The sequence below is a fragment of the Oryctolagus cuniculus genome, chromosome 13 (assembly GCF_964237555.1).
Source record: "Oryctolagus cuniculus chromosome 13, mOryCun1.1, whole genome shotgun sequence".
Classification (NCBI taxonomy): Eukaryota; Metazoa; Chordata; class Mammalia; order Lagomorpha; family Leporidae; genus Oryctolagus; species Oryctolagus cuniculus.
The window spans coordinates 35,739,717-35,758,940 of NC_091444.1; the positions used below are offsets into that span (position 1 = coordinate 35,739,717).

General features: G+C 39.9%; 1 pseudogene; it reads right to left on the reverse strand.

The window, feature by feature from the left end:
- Positions 1-242: 242 nt before the first annotated feature.
- On the reverse strand, positions 243-6,172 carry LOC100338423 (transmembrane emp24 domain-containing protein 10 pseudogene; annotated as a pseudogene).
- Between the last annotated feature and the right edge of the window lie 13,052 nt (positions 6,173-19,224).

Genomic DNA, 19,224 nt, shown 5'->3' on the forward strand with positions numbered 1-19,224 from the left:
CCATAGGTGACTCTGATAGTTCTGTTGTTGCAAAATCAGGCCAAATCCTACTAAGTTAAAAAGGAGTTCCTCATTGACTTGTTGGGTGCAGGGTGCAGGTGGTCATCCCACACCAAGAGATCAGCACTGGCAAGATGTCTCCAACATGCATTGATGCTGATATTGGTAGGATGTCTTCAGCCAGGCACATCCCAGAAACATTCTGTTGGCTGAGATACAAGGTGGGAGGAGACTGAATCATGTTATTTCAGCAACTTCTTGGCCTTGAAAAACTGGCAAGTGGCTAGACCAATGAGACAGACCATGGAAAAGATGCTGAGATACAGAATCTGAGTGTTTGTTGACTCACTGGTGTAATCTCCTTCTCACTTCTTCATGAAGGCAAAATTATTAATGATAGATTCTGATAGGTTTTCTAAGCACCATCACTTTACCTCTAATGGTTTGAGTTTCTCAACTTTTGCAACCTCTTTGTTAATTTTTTTTATCTCTACTCCACGCTTCATGTCTGGGATCACCCGTTGGTTAATATCCCCCATGGCCGTTGATCTCAAAACACACTTAAGATATGTCATAATCTCTATTGGTAAAGGCAAATTTCCTCATGGTTGCATCCTCCTTGTAGTATGGAATATGGTCAGCAAGATCTGTGATCTTGAACTGGGTATGCAGAACCCCTGCACCCTAGACTGGACAATGATCTCATGTGGATTTGTCACTAGCAGATCCCTGTGCAACTTCTTGCAGAGACATTTGCAAAGGTTAGTTGACAGATGGAAAAAGGTGGTAAGGACAGAGTTTAGGATGAACAGGAACAAAAGCAGCAATACCAGTGGACAAGGATCATGCCAGGCTAGGAGGTTAAGCAAATAAGACCTGCTACCAGAGACTCATTCACCACTCTGGGCATCAGAAACATTTTTAAGACTGCAAGAACAGGCATCAAATGGTGAGCTCGTGTATCAAAAGGAAGTTTTTATTCCAGGGTCAACTTCTATGCTATTACTTCATATAGTTGGGTCACTCTGTTAATTAAACCAGTTGGGTTGTCCAGCTATGCTACTTTTATTGAGAACATTAATTTTTGTAGGATGAATGGTACTTTAGCTCTCACACTGAAATTCTCTCTTTTCTTTTATTTCATTTATTCATGATACTCTAGCAACCAGCATAAATCATGATTTAGTTATCATGTAGTTTCTGATGATAGTCCACCTGTCCACATCCTATCTCCAATGCCATGAATGCTCACAGTACTGACTTGTCCTAGGATACACAGCTAATACTTGTTATAGCTGAGGAACACTCAGATTGGGAAATTATAATTTACCTTTTGGAATACCCGGTAAATTCATACTCCCAATTGCCCAACAATATGTATTCTTTGATTAATTGCTTCAAATTATTAATTTAATAAGTTTTTATTGAGTATTTGATATGTTTAAATACTGACTTAAGTGCTGAGGATTTTTTTTTTTTTGACAGGCAGAGTTAGTGAGAGAGACAGAGAGAAAGGTCTTCCTTCCATTGGTTCACTCTGCAATGGCCACCATGGCCGGCGCTGTGCTGATCAGAAGCCAGGAGCTTCCTCCTGGTCTCCCATGCAGGTGCAGGGCCCAAGGACTTGAGCCATTCTCCACCGCCTTCCCGGGCCGCAGCAGAGAGCTGGACTGGAAGAGGAGCAACCGGGACCAGAACCTGGGGTGCTGGTGCCCCAGTGGCCGCCGGTGGAGGATTAGCCTAGTGAGCTGTGGTGCTGGCCTAGTGCTGAGGATTTAGCAATCAAATAGGTAGATTTAGTTTTTTCTCCTTTGAGTGCATCAGTATTTGGAGAAACAGGAGAACAATTACATGGTTAAAAGAGTACTCACTTTTGGTCCCCAGTTATCAAAGATCCAAAGAACACTTTAGAGTAAGCATTTCAGGCTAGCTTTCTCCATTTTTCTCCTTCCACTAACAGTCACTCTCATTGGAATCTCCTTATGGAAATTTCTTTAGTTTCTGATTCCTTCTCATAGAACTGGTTGCTCTGCACCTTCCTAGATAGAGCACTTAATTCCCATAAAACACAAATATTGATAATAAGAATATGGAAGAAGCAGTAAATGTGCTTATCTGGATATTTCAAGATGACAAAAGTGAAATTTTAAGGATGACAACTTCAGGATTCAGGTGTATAGAAAATAATTCAAAAAGACAAAGCAGAGTTTTAATTACAATGCTTTTGCAGGCCTGATTTTGAGTTGAGTCAACTGAACATAAAACTTGGGGTAACATAAGGAGACTCTTCTGGGTCCAGAGAGTATCCCCACAAGATCTGCTGGAGGTTCTGTGATTACTGACCCCTGGGGAAAAGAGAGTTAAATATGCAAATTCATAGCCTGGGTACATTGGGTTTGAGCTGAATCAGAGGATAAGTAGGGTTATCTATTCAGATGATCATTTTAACCGCAAGAAGCTAGGAATGTGGCTCTTAACATAGAGTTAATAGGTGATTTAGAAATGGAAAGGGGTACTTGAAACATTATCGTGATAGGGAATGGCAGCAATAAACAAGAGCTAGATCTGGTCCATGGAAAGAACAAATAAAGTAGGATGCAGTATTGTTGCAAGTACTACATTGTGCTTTGTGGTAAGTGTTTGGGGAGAAAGAATTCTGCACCAATATTGAGAGCAATTTGTCCACATGTGGTGAGCGGGAACAGAGTCAGGGGACTGCATTCGCAAAGAATAATAATTAACTGGGCACATATGACAAACAGATTTCTGAGTTAGACATATAATAACCTAAATGTGGAACATATTACATAATTATATTTTTATTATACAAAAGAACTAACAAAGTGCTGCCATGGTCCATAAATAAAGGAATTATGTGAAGGTGATAATAAATACCTATATCTCTCCAGCATTTTGTACTTTCACATGAATTTTCTCATTAATAACACCTAGATACATGCATTGCTATTTCTGATTTAGAAGGGGAAGATGAAGCTTAAGAAGTAATGAGTGGCATAGGCAGCACTTAACAGGTTTCCTCTGATTTTAATCAAATCACGTCCCTGTCTTCTGGACCATGACCCAGTCCTATGAGGCTGCCCCAGTCTGACCTCAGAGTTCTGTGTGGAACAAGATGCCAGGAAATATCTCGGGGGCCAAAACAGAAAAACAATACCACAAAGTCCAGGAGATCTGTGATTATTTCCTTTAGAGATCTGAAAGCTGAGACATTGTGGGGATCGGCATGGCTAAAATGCTGAATGCAAGGTAGTGACCAGCAGGACCCGGGATGAGAAATGCAAAAAAAGAAAATAATAAGCTTCTTGGGAGGACTGACTGTGTGCCAGGCATTGGCCATGTAAGCTACGTCGGCTTTCATTCATTTAGCACAAGAAGCCTCTCAGGTAGGTATTGCCATATCTTCATATTTTAGATATGAAAATGGAGGCACAAAAATGTTAAATGAGTCCTCAAGGTTCATGCCTTGTTATAAAAGAACTGTGACTGGAACCTAGTTCTGTTCACTTTAAATCCTCCACTATTCGTTCTGCCTCATATGCATACACATGTTGTTGTAAATGTGATGATGGTTAATTATGTCTGATTGGATTTGGACGAAGTATTTCAGATGACTTTGACAAAATCCTGCCTTGGGAGTGAAGTCAATAATTATGTCCTATAAGATGAAATTAATACTATTCATGAAGTGTACAATTAAAGGTTAGAACAAAATTACAAGCTTACTGTCTTAAAAGAAAATTCCCAGTGTTCTGCAGTTACAACCGTGGTTGCCAGGGGAGATTGAGGTACCAGTTGGAGAGGGAATGGAGTGATTTAGTGGAAAGTCTCATATAAGGTTTTGAAATAAATTGAGTATTATTCTAGTTTAATAATCATTAGATAAGTTATAAATAGATACTGATATGGATATAATTAGTAAAAATGAAATTACTATTCACAATAAACATGTCGTATGAAAATGTATGGAAAGCATTCTTGATTTCTGAACAACCAATTTTAGCAGCACTCTGCATTTTAATGAGACGCCAATTAAATAGAGATGATCCAAAGATTTGCCAAGTACTATCTTTAATCATTACGTTGGCCTTCAGTTACTATTCATTCTGAGCCAATGGCATCTGCATTGAGGAGATATTACCATTCTCCAACAAATTGCCTCAGATGAAAATCTAATACAATTAAGAAGATAAAGTCCAGAACAACCATGATGTCAAATATCCCAAGCTGTCAGGAATTGCTTCTATTTTCTTGGACTTCTTTTGTTTGATCCTTGTCCCAGTTAGCTCTCTGGGCTTGTTCAAATCTCTGTCGTCTTTCCACCTCTGTATCAACACTGACTTTCAGTACAGCTCCGTTCCTCAGATCTGCTTAATACCACGCTGGGGATTGGGTTCCCAGATGTGCTCTACCAAAACAGCAGACCTCCTGCTAACACTGTGGGGTGAGTGTTCTCTGGAGCCCCTCCTGCCTCTGTAGCACATTATTAAACAAAACACAACCTCATCATAGGAAAACTTTGCATCTGGATTACTTTATTGAAGCCCGGTGGCAATACCAAGGATAATGAGAATTTAATTGACCAAGAAGACACACTGAAGCAGCTAGAGAGGCTGCCCTAACAGAGGATTCCTGTTTGTACCTTCAGAGTCACAGAGGTGAGAGGGGAAATTTTCCCATCAATTCTTGAACATTCCTTTTGTCTTTCCCTTCAGTCATCAGAAATATTGAGGTTTAAGCTCACAGTGCCTGACCATAAAACATTCATTTAGAAATTATTTTTAAAAATAATTATAAGATCTGTCTTCGTAGACTGAAAGTCAAAATTTCACTCTACCCAACTCAATCCAAGGCTATGGCTGCTCTGGTGACAACTGGCCTGCAGTCCCCAATCAAAAAGCCTCCTTCACTGGCTCTGCTCTGGAGAAAAATGTCTCCTGGTGGACCGTCCCAGGGTGACTGTGCCCTAGCTAGTACTAGTTGGGAGCTCAGTTTCTTTTGAAAATTTGGTTATTTCTGCAGGCGGGGAGATGAGTCAGAAGATCTTGTATCTTCTTGTCCTGGTGTGAGGTTCTCTGCTTCTCTTCAAGGTTGGCTCATTCTTGCTGTTTCTTCAGTACTCCCTGCTTCCCCTAGTGACTGATTAAGGTTCTGGAATTTTGCCTTCTGAATTTTCTGAGAGCTTGTCATGGCTCAAAGCAGTGGTAACTATTTTATTTCATTTTCTAAACCATTTATGAGGACAGTGAATGGTTTTAATTTGACTCATCTGAACTTTATTATTTCCCAGTAGACGATTTTTTTTCCATTGCCTTGTTTGGCAAAATCCTTGATTTGCCTTTGGCTAATTCAAAGAACAAGCCAAAGAGATGTTTTCAGGTGTCCTTAATCTCAAAGCTGATAATAAATTATGTCATTATTAAATAAACTTGTCTTGCTGCCAAGAGCTAAATAAATAAAGATGTTTGTTTCAATGAAGAACTCTCTATTTCTAGCCTTTTCTAAATCTTGCCTGGATCTGTGGGGCATTAGCACATTAAAGGAAATTTTCACAGTGACTAAGGGCCTCTATTCCCAAGACCATTCTCATCCTACTGCTTAATCAGAGAAGATCCCTGGGTCGGGGCTTGGAGGAGAAGCATATTTAGGGAAGGAATTATGGATGGAAAACAGCTGAAGACAAGTTGATGGAATGAGTCAAATGATCTTGAAGTAAAATAACAAAGTCTGAGGAAAGAGGCAAATTAGTTCAGAGACTTATTTTTATTGATTATTTTGGAGAGCTAGAGAGAAAAGAGGAAGAGAGATGTCTTCTATCCACTGGTTCAGTCCCCAAATGCTTGCAACAGTAGGCCAGGCTGAAGTCAGAAGTCAGGAACTCAATCCAGGTTTCCCTTACAGGTGACTAGTACTCGAGCACTTGTGCTATCATTGGCTGCCTCCTAAGTGCAATAGCAGGAGGCTGGGTTGGAAGTGAAGACAGGCTCAATCTCAGGCACTGCTGGATCTGCGTCCCAAGCATGGCTTGATTCTTTGTACCTCAAAGCCTGATTCTGTTTGGCTTCACTCAGGACAAACATATTACTGAAAATAACAATGGTTCACCTCCTTTTTCTTGTGGAGACTCCTTGTGTTGATTGACCTCATTCTCCATGTCGGTCTCTCTCGATTTAGAAAAACCCTCTTCTCTTGCCACCTCCAGGCTCTCTAGATGAAACTGCTGTGTTGGGTGCTTCAAAACTAAATCTATAAACATTGCAAACCAAGAGAGACTTTTTTCACAGATTTTTAGTTCCCTCTCTCAATGTCCAGTGTTAACAATGACCCAGACTTGCTGACAATGTTATACAACCTTGTGGAATTTGTGTAACTTTCCTGGAAAGAACTTTATGAATATGCATCAATAGATTTATTGCATTTAAACACTTTGAAATGATAATTCCAACTTTGGGAATGGGAATATTTTTCTAGGAAAATAATGTAAAATATAGCAAAAGTTTTATATCTGTCATTAAGATGTCAATTTCATCATTGTTTATATTAGTACAAAATTGAGAAAATCTAAGTAACAATTATCTGTAAATTATGCTATGTCCATATGATGGAATATTATGTATCCATTATATAGGATAATGTATATTAGAAGGTTACATACTATTATGTTCATTAAAATATACAGTATATGAGCACAACACAAAGTATATATAGAAAAATGAAGTACAGAAATACATAGCCGGAGAATAAAGACTTTCTGAGTGATTTGCGTTGAGTGAAGTTGTTTTCTTTGCATTACTCTGCATTTTCCAGGATTGGCATAATGAGCATTTGCAAATTTAAAAAATCACCTCAGGGAGAACACTGGGTTTTTACCACTGGAAGAAGAGCTGGTAGCAAAGCTTATGAGCCCTCCTGGGAAGGTGAGGGGGTGAGGAAGTTATCCTCCTTGATATAGCTCATGGAGCTTCCATTTAAGGGTGGTCTCCTGGCCTGTTCTTGAAGGATCTTGTATTCTGATGAAAGGGAATCCATTGAGATCTTGAGATTTGCCAGGTTTAGATTTAACCTCACCTGAAAAACATGGTTTGAGTAAATTAGTATGAGAACCTCAGTGTTCATAACTTTTGAGATTACCTTGAGGGTACAGTTGCTAAGACAGGCACTGATTGACACTGTAAAAGCCCAGAGCATCTGTATTGTCTGCCATAATTCATTGAGGTCAATGAGGCAGTTCCAACGTGTCATCTCACATCTAATGCTTCTTAATCTGTTTGGTCAGGGAGAGATGCTCTATAGTAACATTGCCTGCCCTTAGCTACTAATCTCCACAGTGAGCAGGTGTGAGAGCTTGGGAGAATTTTCTTAACTGGCTTGAACTTTCATCTCCTCACCTGTAAAATGAGGATCATTGTTTCTATTTCATAAGGTTCTGAAGATTAAATGACATAATCCATATAAAGTGTTTTGGACAGTGCACAATGACAATATTCAATTGATAGAGATTCTTATTAGTTGTCATTTATTCATAACAGTTTTTTGTGTTGTAACATTTTAAAGTTATTTCATTTATTAAGAGCTTAATTTTTTATTATGTTTCTTTCACTTATATGATCTCTATAAAGGAAAGAACCTTGCTTGTTAGCTGAAATCACAATGCATAGTGAAGAATCAGTAAGTAACTGATTACCGAATGAACACACAGGTTCATTTGATAAGGATCCACCTTCATCCCTGGTTATTAGGACACAGGTGAGGCCAGCCCATCCAGTATGGATCCTTTGGGAAACAGAGTGGATCCATTAAGCAAGGAGAACACAATGGTGTGAGTATGGTGTGGATAGATATAAGAAAAGGCTGAGAATCACCAAGGTAGCAGACTCAAAGCTGAATCCAGAACTTATTTGAAGCCAGGGCATGAAAGTGGCAAGAAGACAAAATGTGTGGTTATATGGAGCAGGGATGTGGCTCTAATTCAGAAGATAGTAAGGCATCCGGGCGTGTTGTGAAATAGATTCTGTGCACGAGAAGCAGACAGTATAGGACTCTCTAGCAAGGTCACACACTGAGTTCTTGCAAGGAAGCATGGATAGGACTTTGGTTATAGACATTAATCAAAGAAGACCAAAATTTGAAAGAGTAGAAAAAGGAAACAATCCCAGAAAAATGGCTCCCAGGCATACATCAAATACAACTTCCATTAAAAGCATTCCTTGATCACTCCGGCTAGCCATTTACATGGCATTGAGCTCTCATTGCTTTGTGTTTTGATTAGTTTGTGTTTAGCACTTACTGGATGGTAAACAAACATTCTTCCAACAGGATGGTTTTGCCTAATTTTGTGAGACCAACACCATGAAAGAAAAGGAAGACTGATTAAATCCTACCTCAAATGTCATTTGCAAAACAATTTTCAGTAATTGGAAGTTGATGTATCCCTAATTCCTTATGAAATTCCCTTAAACATTCACAATTCCAACTCTATTTACTCTTATGACTTCCTTCCTTCCTTCCCTTCCTTACTTATTCCTTTATTTTCTTTGTCTTATACACATCATTACTGACTTTTGTCCTAATGATTTCAGCCATGTTTCTTGTCTTAATCTTGGGACTGTTCATATGTTTATGCAGATTGCTGGTGTCTAGCATTGTAAATTCTTAGAAGATAGGCCCTGTGTTTGTTAGGATATTTGTACCCATTTCCCTTGGGTTAGAACTGTGGTCCTAATCTCTAACTTTGTAATATTCCAGTAATATTTTATTGATTGTACTTTTTCTTCTCTGTCAATAATATCTATGACTAATTCTTAAAATTCTTTTCAGTTAACTTTGATTTAAAGGTATTATGTGTCAAAAGGTATTTCTAAGAGGTTGTTGGGAAGCAATATAAACATTTGACTTTACTCCCCCACAGTTTGAAATCAAATAATGAGAGGATAACTAAGATAATAGTGTTACGATCCACGCGTGTGGAAGTGACTTCATTGATGACGTTCAGGAGCAGGACATAATTCTTTCCTTTGATGAATGTTGTTGTTTCCTGATATGCCTAGGTTCTAAGAAGTTAGTCAGACTAGGAGTTGCATTGTGACTTCATCATCTGTGACTCATGTGGAATGCACCCTTTCAATCCAAACCTTTTGTTCTTAGTAAGAGTTTGACTTCCCAACTCCTGGCAGTAATGAGTCAAACACAAGCATGTAGCATTATGTGCCAGGCATCACAGTGTTTCATACTTTTTTTTTCCCAAACAAAAGTTATTTGAGACAAAATTTGACTTTGATTAAGAATGACACTGTTTTAAAAAATTTTAGAGTTGTGGAAACAAAATTTTCAGCTGCAGTAAGTTAGTGCTAAATAGTACTCATTTGGCAAAATAGCATAAATTAGCGATCCTAATATGGAGATAATGTTTCTTATCTCTGATCAATATGTAAGCATAGAAATGCCAAAGCAAGCTTTGCCTGCTATAATATTATTTGTTCTTTCAACCCCAACTGAAAGGGTAACCAAATGTCCCCTGAGGTCATGAAGAGGCTGACTGTAGTAATAAGGTCAATAAAACTTCAGACTCAGACTATGTTCTCTAACATACAGAGCGCTTTCTCTACCTGTGATGGGCAAAGCTGATATTTTTCTTACCATGTCCAGGTCTTGCTCAGAAGCTTACTGCATGTGTGGTTGATACTAACAACTTGTAGAACTGAGCTTATCGAATTCATATTTTTTGGATTAGGAAAAAATATTTAATGATTTATCCAAACTCAGCCATACCAGGTGAAATTGCTAAGGCTTGACAATATAGCTTATGTCCTGTGTCCATCGGTCTTGTCATTGGCACCTGTGAAAACATGTTTTCCCTAAATTAACTATTGATATCAAATCAAGTGGCTATCTTCATAGGTATCCTTTATGCATTGGGCTGCATGGATTTGGATAATCTTGAGAATAGATCAGATTTAAATGTAAATACAAAGAAGAAAAAGACAAGGGAGACGGAAGAAGTAGAAAGCAAAAAAGATGATTAAGGCTTTGGGTGTGGATCAGAAGGGTATTTAAAATAAATACAATAAAAGTTATCCTGTAATCAGTAAACAGCAATATAATTAGAATTTTTTTCCCTATTTACTTCCTTTAACATGCAATGGGGGGAAATGGGAAAAAAAATGTCAAGGACTCAATCAAACAGATGGTTCTCAAGTTATTTTCCCCTTGCTGTTGTTTACAAAAAGAGCCTCCTTTAACAAAATGTGACTTGCAGATTCCAGTGAGACCAGCAGCTCTCTGTGGGAAGGAGAGAGGAAAAATCGGGAAGGGAACTCAGATCATAAGCCTTTATTATGCACATTATTATGCCTCATTAATTAACCTAACCACTGTCCTAGTGACGTTCTGGGCTCACTTCACAGGAAAAAATCAGTCTGGATTGCCAAGTTAGATAGACAATTACAGGAAGATCAAATTATGCCTACATTGCATTCTGTCAGGGCACCCAGCCAACTTCATGTCAAGTTCATAAGACTGGAATATCCTCACTAAAAACAGCCCTGAAGAACCAACGTCACCAGGCATTTGACGTCCACACAGAGGATGTATTGATCTTGCCTGAGCTTCCTTTCTCAGAATCTCATAATAGGCCAAAAGAAGGATTTCTGAGCATCTTGCCCTACACCACACACCAGCTGGCTAGAGCCTTTGTTATGTCCTGTAAAGTACAATAAGCAGGGGAAAACACCCGCCTATGGAGCTCCTATTCCTCATCCTGGTTGGCAGCTATCAGACCTGTAGAAACAGCTTGGACATTTAAAGAGAACAATGAGAACTCTACGTAGATTTTTTAATGGTGGAATCCTTGGTGCTGTCCACTATCTTGAGGAGACTTTCCAATAGAACAGTGGCCAAAAAGTAAACAAGCGCACAACAGATTTTCAGTATCCAGTGTGCTATACTGGGATACCGATCACCAAAGACAACCCTATGCTGCAGAGAATAAGAATAACATATTGCAATACTTGTGAGTTGATATTTACCAGTAGTCCAGGATCAGGGAAAGCAAAATGTTCATTGAACCTACTAAAGAATGCAAAGTTTAAATATTTAAGTTTGAGAGCCTGAATGCAAGTTGGAAAGAAAGTATCCCCCTGATTCCCAACAGGGAATTCTTCCTTTGTAATTGAAGGTGTCTAACCAAAGTCTTTCTCCATTTTGCAAGAGGTGGAGTCTCTTTGCCCTCCTATTATGACTTTCTATGGATCAGAATGGATGGTCTGACCAAAAAGTGATCTGGCATGTGTCACATCCTATCTCTGAAAAATCCACCTGGCATATGAATTTAGTTCCTTGGAAACCACCACGTTGTAAAGAATCCCAAGCAAGCTCAAGGGGGGACCACCTGAAGAGAAGCCAAGAAAGCCAGAGGACTGTGAGAGCTTAGGTCTCAGCCACATAATTGCTGCAAAACTGTCCCAGCCAGCTCTCCTGAGATGAGTTACTCTCACTATGCTTTGCCTGAATTGTTGATCCACAGAAAATTAAGCAAATAAATGTCTTGTTTTCACGGAGTGTGTTTGGAGCAGTCCATTTCTGTACTGATAACTGAAACATGCTCTGAATCTGGCATAGATGTTCCTCCTGTCATACTTTAAGTGCCATGGTGGACCCCCAGCTAAAATCTCCAGAATAAAGATTTCCTTCTTTATCTTCCTCATTTGTGCCAATTTCTTCTCTTTAAGGATGGGAAAACTGATTATTGTCATGGCTGGTAGAATTCTACTTAGCAATAGAACTGCCTTTGTAAAAGTCAGTTTTTGAATCTCTGCAAATTGAAAGGTCAAGGCAAAAGCCAAGGTTTCTGAGGAAAGTGTCCCAGATGGTGTGTGTGTATGACAGAGACAGACAAAAGCATGTTCTCAAGTACTATTTTTTTAATATAATTTCGCAATCTCTGGCTGTTAACTGAAAAATTTAGACCATTTATACTTAATGTGATTAATTATGTAGTTAGGTTTATAGCTACCATCTTGCTATTTATTTTATATTCATTCTTTGTTTTCCTTTTTTCTCTTATTTTTATGAATTGGACATTTCCCATGAATTCCATTTTATCTGTTTTTTTTTTTTTACTCAGTTCCATAACTCTTACTGTTGCTTTAAGTAATTTCTTATGATTTAGAATATGCATCTTTAATTTATCAAAGTTAATGGAAAATATAATTTGAATATATGAACTTATTTTGGTATAACATAGTGTAGAGAATATAAAATATTGGTGTTTAAGAATCTACAGAGATCAAGAAACTCCACAACATCAAAACAAACAACCCACTTAAGAGATGGGCCAAGGACCTCAATAGACATTTTTCAAAAGAGGAAATCCAAATGGCCAACAGACACATGAAAAAATGTTCAGGATCACAAGCAATCAGGGAAATGCAAATCAAAACCACAATGAGGTTTCACCTCACCCCGGTTAGAATGGCTCACATTCAGAAATCCACCAACAATAGATGCTGGAGAGGATGTGGGGGAAAAGGGACACTAACCCACTGTTGGTGGGAATGCAAACTGGTTAAGCCACTATGGAAGTCAGTCTGGAGATTCCTCAGAAACCTGAATATAACCCTACCATTCAACCCAGCCATCCAACTCCTTGGAATTTACCCAAAGGAAATTAAATTGGCAAACAAACAAGCTGTCTGCACCTTAATGTTTATTGCAGCTCAATTCACAATAGCTAAGACCTGGAACCAACCCAAATACCCATCAACAGTAGACTGGGATAAAGAAATTATGGGATATGTACTCTATAGAATACTATACAGCAGTCAAAAACAATGAAATCCAGTCATTTGCAACAAAATGGAGGAATCTGGAAAATATTATGCTGAGTGAATTAAGCCAGTCCCAAAGGGACAAATATCATATGTTCTCCTGGATCAGCGACAACTAACTGAGCACCAAAGGGGAAACCTGTTGAAGTGTCATGGACACTATGAGAAACAGTGACTTGATCAGCTCTTGTCCTGACTGTTGATGTACAATGTAATACTTTATCCTTTTTAGTATTTTCTTTTTGTTTTGTTCTAGTACTATTGGTTGAACTCTGTAATTAACACACAATTATTCTTAGGTGTTTAAATTTTAACTGAAAAGTGATCCCTGTTAAATGTAAGAGTGGGAATAAGAGAGGGAGGAGATGTACAAATTAGGACATGCTCAAGCTGACTTTCCCCAAATGGTGGAGTTAGAACCATGCCAGGGGATCCCAATACAATCCCATCAAGGTGGCATGTATCAGTGCCATCTCACTAGTCCAGGTGATCAACTTCAGTTCACAATTGATCACACTGATAGGTCTAAGAGTCAAAGGGATCACACAAACAAGACTAGTGTCTGCTAATACTAACTGATAGAATAAAAAAAGGAGAGAATGATCCATCACGGGAAGCGGGATACACAGCAGACTCATAGAATGGCAGATGTCCTAAATAGCACTCTGGCCTCGGAATCAACCCTTAAGACATTCGGATATGGCTGAAGAGCCCATGAGAGTATTTTAGGCATGGAAAGCCAAGACACTATGGAAAAAAAAAAAAAAAAAGAAGACCTAAATGGAAGATCTCAGGGAGTGAGATCCCAGTGGAAAGAACAGGCCATCAAAGAAGGAGGTAACTTTCTCTGAAGGGAGGAGAGAACTTCCACTTTGACTATAACCCTGTCTGAATAAGATCGAAGTCGGCGAACTCAAAAGGCTTCCATAGCCTTGGCAACTCATGACTAGAGCCTAGGGAGATTACTGACGCCATAAACAAGAGTGTCAAATTGTTAAGTCAACAACAAGAGTCACTGTGTATTTACTTCTCATGTGGGATCTGTCCTTAATGTGTTTTCCAATGTGTAGTAATGCTATAACTAGTACTGAAACAGTATTTTACACTTTGTGTTTCTGTGTGGGTGCAAACTGATGAAATCTTTACTTAATGTATGCTAAACTGATCTTCTGTATATAAAGATAATTGAAAATGAATCTTGATGTGAATGGAATGGGAGAGGGAGCAGGAGATGGGAGGGGTGCGAGTGGGAGAGAAATTATTGGGGGGGGAAGCCATTGTAATCCATAAACTGTACTTTGGAAATTTATATTTACTAAATAAAAAAATTGGTTTTTATATAACTGTTTTTGTATCTTTAGTTTATTCAGTTAACTGAATTGAAAAGTTCTAGAGAACATTATGAATTCCTGAGTTCATGGGGACTTTGGATGCTCCAAAGGGCAAGATTGATACTATAAGATTTCTGGGACAGGCCAAAAGAAGGCAATGAGTAAATCAGGCTGTGAAATTTGGACCCAAGGAGAAAAAAGCAAAATAAATCCTATTTTTTTTTGCAGGCAGAGTTAGACAGTGAGAGTTATAGACAGTGAGAGAGACAGAGAGAAATGTCTTCCTTCCATTGGTTCACCCCCCTAAATTGCCACTATGGCTGGTGCGCTGTACCGATTCAAAACAAGGAGCCAGGTGCTTCCTCCTGGTCTCCAATGCGGGTGCAGGGGTCCAAGCACTTGGGCCATTCTCCACTGCCCTCCCAGGCCACAGCAGAGAGCTGGACTGGAAGAGGAGCAACCAAAACAGAATCCGGTGCCCCAACCACGACTAGAACCCGGGGTGCCGGCGCCACAGGCAGAGGATTAGCCAAGTGCACTGCGGCGCTGGCCAATAAATCCTGTCTTTTAGAGCATGTACAGCTGAAATCCATTTCCTGGGTGACCAATACCTACCAAATGGTTGTCCAAATTCATTTTCCCGGAGATGTTTGCTTCTAAGACAAAATAACAAGCATTTATCCTTCTACCTTATGCAAACCAAATAAAGGAATATATATATATATACATATATATGTGTATATATAATATACACTGTCACATGGGCATATGCATATGTTAAATTTTATATAATTTAAGATATAACTTTAAAGATAACTGATTATTTAAGGAAAACATGACAAGAATATATTGGATCATGAAATATCTAACAGGAACAACTATAATAACAATAGCATAAAGACTACACTGATTAAAGAGATGGTTGGCAGAGATATCTAAATGCCTAAAAGCTGAGATGATCCAGCCATATATAGGATTAAAATCTAGTCTTCTTTTAAGAATTCCTTTTCAGAGCCTTTGTTATAGTGTGAGATTTTTTTTTCAAGAGAATTGTGTCCTGCTGGGTGGCTGGATTAAGGGAAGATATTTATAAGGCTGCTGTGAAGGGATTGGGTGAAAGGGGTGCTGCGATTTCACAGCATCCCTCTGTGAGCACACTTGTAAAAGCCATTATGGTGCCTGGCACATGACTGGGGGAAGAGGCAGTGTCAGGGAGATGATGAAGATGCTGTCTGGAATAAGGGCTTGCCAACAAGCCAAGAACATCTGTCACCAATATTTCTACTTCTTGTGGCATCTGCAACTTTCTTACTCTTAGTGTATACTTTCTGCAGACTTGGTTTCACTTTTTCCCTCACCTGCTTAAAATATAAGCATTCTACAAGAGGATTAGGGCCTGTGTAAGTGTGCTGCCATATGATTTAAACCTTTGGTGCCACCATCTGAGTCCACGTTCTAACAGAGACAATCAAACCATATAACTTTTCATATCATTTCCAAAGATACATCCTCTTCTCCCCGTTTTTTAAAACTTGTCCTTAAACTCCTGGCCTTCTCCTTCCTGAATTCCGTATTTTGAGCTTTGAACTGATTGGTATCAATGGAAAATTAACAGGTGTGAAATCACATTATAAATGACTTTCAATAGCCAAAGAAAACTCTTTAATGGGATTATTAAGCTAATTCAAGGAACTTTGGACCAACAGTCATTTTACCCATCAACATTTAAAGAGGCATAGGATAGACAGATTTAAAAAGCAATTAAAAAGCCTAGGGAATTTCTTTCTCTTTGAAAGTAAAGTATGTTTCTTTTAGATGCAACTGGTTTTTATTTTAATTAAGGTAACCTTAAATTCCAACAAATCTCCTATCTTGAGCTCTCAAAAATGAATTACTTAAACAATGTTGTGAAGTGGGTTTCCTTGGGATGCATCCTGCAATAAGGAGGTAGATAAGATTGTGGCCTCAATCCTTTTGCTTCAGATCTGAGATTTGTACCTCTGTGATATTTACTTCTAAATACTTGGATAATGAATGATACAGTGAGAAGAAGGAACTTTCCCTAGTCATCAATTTCTTCCCTGTGCTTAGCATCCGTCTACCCTGTGATGCTCAGGACAGTAGGGCAGCCAGTGTCAGCTTCTGTTTGCTCTGAGACTTACATTGCTGCCCATAGATACCTCTGTTCTTTCCTGGAAAGGAAGTGGGAGTTAGAAAGTACGAGGAGCAAAGCGGGTTGTGTAGGAGTTAAGAACACTCTCCAGAATCGGATGAAATTCTGTCCCTATCACTTCCCAATTGCATGACACTGGGTGGAAGTGGGGAACACTTCTTTCCTGTTCATGAGGTTTCCTTCCATGTGGAGAGAATTTATTACAAAAAAATGGACACAGGTGCTTTCCTTCCCTGTAGGCGTAAGCCTTGAAATGTACTCTTTCTTTCATTTTTCCCCCACTCATATACAGTAAATTTAATAATAGTCACAGAGCATTGAAACTATACTAGTATATGATTCTTAACAATTTGAAAAATATTAAAAACAAAGTTTGACAAAATACTATATTTGCAGCAGAACATACACACAGGCATTTTTCTTTTTGCATTTTTAAAAAGATTATTTATCTGAAAGAGAGGGAGAGAATATCAGCCTTGTAATCCCTGGCTCACTCCCCAAATGGCTGTGATGACCAAGCTGAAGGCAGGAACCAGGAGCTTCATTGGGGTCTCTCATGTGGGTGGTAGGGGCCCAAACACTCAGGCCATCTTCTGCTGCTTTGCCAAGGCACATTAGCAGGGAGCTGGACTGAATGTAGAGTGTGGGGAGCAACTCGGCCTAGACTAAGTTACTGGAATTAAGACTTATTCTATGCATCTGCTCTCCCACAATATGGCGCTGGGAGAGGAGGCAACAGCTTCTACCCAGCTGCCTCTCACCAACTTGACAAGCTGCAGGACCTGCTCCTGATTGGAGGAGAGCAGCGTACTCGGCGTGTGGGTAGCAGAGTTGGGATTGGCGGAAGAGGACTATAAAGGAGGAGAGAGACAACATGCACCAGGAACATCTAAGGGGAACATCTAAGGGGAACACCTGTGCAGCCCCCGAGAGAGCCAGCCGGCGGTGTGCCGCTCCCCCGCGGAAGTGGGGAATGTGGCAGGGGGAACTGCCCTTCCACGGAGGTGGAAGGGTCGGTAGCCAACCCGGGAAGAACCAGCAGCAAACCCGGGAAGGGCCGAGCAGACGAAAGAACAACGCAGGGTCCTGTGTCGTTCCTCCACGAAGACGGGGAGCGACAGTAGAGCAACTGGGACATGGATTGGCACCCATATGTGATGCTGGCATCACAGGTGGCAGCTCTACTGGCTATGCTACAAGCCCCTTGAATTTTTTTAACTTTACTTCCTAAGTATAAGGGAGAATGTGATATTTGTGTTTCTGTGGCCAATTTATTTCACCCAACATCATGTCCTCCAGCCTCCAGGTGCAACCATTTTAATGCAAATTATACAATTCCATTCTTTTTTATACCTGAATAACATTCTACTGTGTGTTTGTATGTGTATATGTGCCAGTTTCTTTATCCATTCCTGTACACATTGGTTGATTTTTCTTCTTTTTTATGAGATTAATTTTATTTACTTGAAAGTCAGAGTTACACAGAAAGAGAAGGAGAGGCAGAGAGAGAGAGAAAGAGAGAGCGAGCGAGAGAGGTCCTCCACCCACTGATTCTCTCCCCAATTGGTCACAATGGCTGGAGCTGTGCGGATCTGAAGCCAGGAACCAGAACCTGTTCCAGGTCTCCCATGCGGGTGCAGGGGCCCAAGGACCTGGGCCATCTTCCGCTGCTTTCCCAGGCCATAGCAGAGAGCTGGACCGGAAGTGGAGCAGCTGAGACCCAAACTGGTGCCCATTTGGGATACCAGCACTGCAGGCGGCAGCATTACCTGCTACACCACAATGCTGGCCCTGAATTGGTTGATTTTTATATTGGGTACTGTGATCAGTGCTGCTGTGAACACTGTGACACCGGCATCTCTGACACAATGTGTTCATGTCTTTTGGATATATACCCAGTAGTGGGATTGCTGGAACATATGTAAAGTCTTTCATTTTTTAAAAAGATTTTATTTATTTATTTGAGAGCTAGAGTTACAGACAATGAGTGGGAGTAACAGAAATGTCTTCCGTCCGTTGGTTCACTCCCCAAGTGGCTGCGATGGCCGGAGCTGCACCGATCCCAAGCCAGGAGCCAGGTGCTTCTTCCTGGTCTCTTGGGTGCAGCAGCCCAAGGACTTGGGCCTTCCTCCATTGCCCTCCTGAGCCACAACAGAGAGCTGGACTGGAAGAGGAGCAACCGGGACTAGAACCCTGTGCTCATATGGGATGCTGGCGCTGCAGGCAGAGGATTAACCAAGTGACCCACGACGCCAACCCCCTCTGCCATAGCAGAGAGCTGGATTGGAAGAGGAGCAACCCGGTGCCCTATGGGATGCCAGTGCTGAAGGTGGAGGATTAACCTACTGCTGCATGACGCCAGCCACAAGTCTTTCAGTTTTTTTAAGAAATTGCCATACTGTTTTCCATAGTGGCTGTATAAATTTATATTCTCATAAACAGTGTATCAGAGTTCCCCTTTCTCCACATCCTCACCAACATTTGTTGTTCTCTTTTATATAATAGCCGTTCCCGTGGGATGAAGTGATATCTAATTATGGTTTTTATTTGCCTTTTGCTGATGGCTAGTGATGTTAAGCATTGTTGGCCATTTTGTATTTCTTATTTTTGTAAGTGTCTATTGAGAGTTTTTTTCCCCACTACTTCATTGGATTGGTTGGATTTTGTTGTTTTTTTGTTTGGTGTTAGGATTTTTGACTTGCTGATATATTCTAGATATTATTCACACTTATTTAGAGCTTGCCAAGTGTTTGCTTTGGACAATGAGATATTAGCAAACACAATTTAAATTGAGGCTTGAGCAAATACTTTCCCCTTGGGCCAGTTCTCTCTTGCAGCTCTTGGGAGCCATTTGTCTGCAATGAGAATGAAAGGCATC